The sequence below is a fragment of the Tasmannia lanceolata genome, unplaced genomic scaffold (genome assembly GCF_043159265.1).
Source record: "Tasmannia lanceolata isolate RefF3 unplaced genomic scaffold, GAP_Taslan_0.1 ptg000020l, whole genome shotgun sequence".
Taxonomy (NCBI): Eukaryota; Viridiplantae; Streptophyta; class Magnoliopsida; order Canellales; family Winteraceae; genus Tasmannia; species Tasmannia lanceolata.
The window spans coordinates 23023205-23027786 of NW_027518697.1; the positions used below are offsets into that span (position 1 = coordinate 23023205).

Here is a 4582-nt window from a genome sequence, read left to right on the forward strand (position 1 = left end):
CTCCACAAGGTCTAGGTTAAATGAGGCAACAAAAGGCTATGTTGACAGTGTGGGTGAGGAATAGACTACATGGATCGTATGAGTTTGGAAATGATCAGTCTTTTTGAAGAATGATCTTTCGCTGAACTCAGACTTTTGAATTGGAAGCGTACACACTAGATCAATAATCATGGGATAAAAATTTTGAACAAATATAAATAAGAGCAATCTTGAGCATATCTATTAATACCTTGAGTTAAAATGTCAAAATTAAGACTACTCATGCAGGTCAGAGGTGGGTAAGCAGTGATGAAATGACCTAAGTAAATGGGGTCTCAAAGAAATCCTCAGTCAACTCCTTTAGGCCTTCTTTGGATACGACTTCTTTCTTTTTGGGTGTGAAAGAGTAGAAATGAGAAACACCCATAATCAAAATAGGTTTTGATCTCAGCAATAATCATGCACTCAAAGGATACAGGTAAGATCAAACTTTTCCATCAATGATTTCGATATGATCCAAGGGTAAAATGATATATGATAGGTAACTGATGAGCACATTTATGTGTGAATTTGTGGTACTAAAGCATGCATATTTAATAATTGAAGCGGTACTACTAAGGTATTTTTCTTGTTTTTGTTGTTTCAGGTTGTTTTCTAAATTTTCACGAAAAATATAGCTTAAAAGATGGAGTTTCAAGGAAAAAAGCAAAGCTTGGAAAACTTGAATCAGAAATAGGGTGGTGTCAATATCAATTTGCAGTTACAATTGAAAATTCTGAAGATTCAATGTTGACCGAATGAAAGAAGGGCCCACCAACTGGACGGATGGGATAATTCTATGGTGGGACCCACATTGAAGAAAAGCAAGTGTTGTCAAAATCTCCACTCATGTTCCCACGTTGAAAAGTAAAAAAGGAGAGAAAAATATTACCAAAAAAGGGTGCCAAGTTGGTAAAATCATGAGAAAAGAATAATAAGTTTGTGCAATTATCAACAAATGGTGAAAGTTGATAAATTGCCAAAGATAGGTGGGGGTTGCCAGAAATACAAGAAACTTGCCAAGTTTGTGTCTTTTCTTGGGTGTTGACAATATAAGGGGATTTTCTCTATATATTGAAGAAAAGGCACTCTCTACAGATTCTCTCCTCTCTCTACCATTCTCTCAAGCTCTCTCACTCTCTCTGGTGTTTGGTGTGTGCTTTCTCTTTCAATTCAAAGGCTCGATCCGACCGTCCACAATTCAATCCAAGGTCACACCAAGGCTTAAAGGAAAGCGATCAAGGATTCAACTGTTGCGAAGAGGAGAAAAAGACTAAGTGTTCTTTAATTTTTGTTTTTTCTTTCAAATCTAGTTCAATGTATTTTTGTTTAAATTCAATTAAAAGAGAAAGTACTTTGTGTTTTATTTTACTTTTCAAGTTCTTAATGACAATTCAATTCTCTCTTTCTATTTCATTTTCTGTGTTTCTTTCCTCTTCTCCATGAGTAGCTAAACCCACTATACTTAGGGTTTAGATGAAGCCATGGGGAAGGAGAAAGAGAAGCAATTAAAACAAGTCGATTATATAACAAATTATGTAGGGTTTTGTTTTTGTACAAATCCCAATCATCCATGCCATTGGCTTTCCCCTTTCGTATGGATGATTGTTGATTGACAAAGATTAAATTCTATATAATTAATATAAATTAGAGGGTTAATTCGATTAAATACTCATAAATAATGACATCTTTTAGATCTTATTATTTATTGACTGTTTAGTTGGATTTTCAACCTAATTTAAGAATTGTTTTAATTAATCAATCTAATCCAAACCCATGGTGGATTCTAACCCTAAGTAATCTTTTATATTGAATTAAGATTTTTACACTATTCGAAATTACTTTCGCAATTTTTCAATTAACTTAGGCCTTTAGAATTTTAGTTTTCTAATTAGATTAGATAAATAGTTAATAAAGATCATTAGAATTTTGGTACACTTTGCCTAAATTAAGATTTCCAAATCAAGATCGTAGTTGAATTTGATTCTTAGATTGAATAGAATACACGCTTATATATAGTGTTGGCTCCGAGGTCTAAGTCGACGGAAATCCTGAGTCCATTCCAGGTAACATTATATCATAGCTAGTATTCTAATCGGTACAAGAATAGGATTGACAACTAGATTTCTCTTCCCTGAGTTCGACCCGTATTTACACGATCCGTGCACTTGCGGTTATTTAATTTCTTAATCAAGTTTTTGGCGCCGTTCCCGGGGAAGAGAGTTGCATTAGAATCTTAATTATTCGAAGTGTTAGATTAGTAGTTATTTTTAGTTTAGTTATATTTTTGGTTTCTTGGCTATCCATCCCTCTTACTTGGTTTTCTTGTGTTTATGAGTGCAGGTTGGGTGCGGAACTCGGCCAATCGACTAGAAAGAGCAAACCTGTTAGAGACGGCGGAAGACATCGCACCAAATCCAAATCAAGTAGTCATGGCGGAAGAACAAGAGACGCCCAAGAGTTTGCACGATCGCTTCTATCCGGCCCGAACCGCGCAACCTTCCTGCATTAGATTGCCGATTGCACAGGGCAATAATTTTGAGCTAAAATCGCAATTTATTTCTTTGCTTCTTCGTTTTCATGGCCTCCCTTCGGAGGATGCTTATTTATTTTTGCGTGAGTTTGAAGATGTATGTGCTTTGATTAAGTTGCAACAACTTACCGATGATGCGGTAAAGTTGCGGTTTATTACGTTTTCACTCAAGGATGGAGCCAAGAAGTGGCTCTATGGCTTACCAACGAACTCCATCACCACTTGGGAGGAGTTCGCCGTCGCTTTCCTAAAAATATTTTTTCCATTACATAAAACTAATAAGCTTAGGAACGATATTTTACAATTCAAACAAAAGCCATTAGAGTCATTTTCTAAGTTTATGGAGAGGTTCAAAGACCTACTCCAAGAGTGTCCTCACCATGGAATTGATTTGTGGCACTTATGCCAAATTGTTTATGAGGGCATAGATTACCAAACAAAGCAACTTCTTGAATCCATGTGTCCTAACGGTTTTACATCTTTCACGGATGAGGCCGCGGCATGGAACTTCTTACTTGATTTGGCGAAAAAAACAAGAGAGTGGGAATCCACTCAAGACGGTGAGAGAGCCACTTCAAGTAAAGGATTTCTAATAGAGGGTGTCGTGGCAAAAGAGGCCCATCTTGATAGCCTAATCAAAAGGCTAGAAGCCATAGTTGTCAAAGGACCTTCACAAGTCAATCAAATTGCATATAGTGCTCCTATGTGTAGTTGGTGTCAAGCCACGGACCATGTCATGGAAGAGTGCCCAACTCTTGCTAAATTTGGTAATTCTAATGAGAATGTAAGTGCTTTGTATTCTAATAATCCTTATTCTAGCACTTATAATTCGGGATGGAAAAATCATCCCAACTTTTCATGGAGTCAAGGTGGACCATCTAATTTCCAAGGCCACGGCCAATTCGGCCAACCTAGGCCCACCTTCCCTCCCACTTTTGTTCGGCCATCCCCTTCCCCTCCTACTTTTCAAAACCCCATGATTAATAATGTTTCAAAACAACAACCGCCGGGTTTTCAAAAACGAGGAGAATCGGCACGCATAGCTTCCTTAGAAAAAAGCATAGAACTTCTCACTAGCACTTTCATGACAAGCCAACACAACATGGAGAAGCAAATCTCCCAACTTTCCATGGCGTTGCATGAGATGGAAAAGAGAAAAATGCCAAGTCAACCCATTCCTAATCCAAGGAACGTGAATATGAATGTGAATCAATAGGTACCGCCAAATCAGTTGAATGCCATTCAACCAATTTTGCCGCCGCAAGAGCCCTCCAACGAATGTAATGCCGTATATGCTTTAAGGAGTGGTAGAGATTACCACAAGGAGGAGGTCAGATCTGAACTTTCTAAAAATGCGCAAGATCTTCCAAAGGAGGTAAGTGAAGAACTTTCCTCCACAGGCTCAGAAGAGGAGCCCAAACAGGTAAGTCCAGAAGAGGTAACTTCTCCCCCTGCACGAGATTTCATTCCTAAAGCTCCTTTTCCAAGGAGACGTAATAATAATAAGAATGTAGATGCCATGGATAAAATTTTAAATGTGTTTAAACAAGTGCAAATTAACATTCCTTTATTAGATGCGATTTCTCAGGTCCCTACTTATGCCAAAGTGTTGAAAGATTTGTGCACACAAAAGCGCACAACTAATGTGCCCAAGAAAGCTTTCTTGGCCGCAAATATAAGTTCCATCCTGTCTCAACAAATGGTGGCTAAATATAAGGATCCAGGATGTCCTACTATTTCTTGCACTATTGGTAACACAAATATTGAACATGCTCTTTTGGATTTGGGTGCAAGTGTAAATCTCTTGCCTTTTATGTATTTAAGCAACTAGGATTAGGAGACCTCAAACCAACCACCGTCACTCTTCAATTGGCGGATAGATCAATTAAAACACCGAAAGGGATGGTTGAGGATGTGTTAGTTAAAGTAGGTGATTTTTTATTTCCCGTAGATTTTGTTGTGTTATATACCGAACCCGTTGCTAATATCAAGGATCAAATCCCTATCATCCTTGGTAGGCCTTTCCTTGCT

At 37.8% G+C, this 4582-nt stretch overlaps 1 non-coding gene across 1 annotated transcript; it reads right to left on the reverse strand.

The window, feature by feature from the left end:
• Positions 1-2831: 2831 nt before the first annotated feature.
• LOC143855250 (small nucleolar RNA R71) lies at positions 2832-2938 on the reverse strand. Its single transcript, XR_013237751.1, has one exon. It is a non-coding gene; the product is annotated as a small nucleolar RNA R71 (small nucleolar RNA).
• Positions 2939-4582: the final 1644 nt, after the last annotated feature.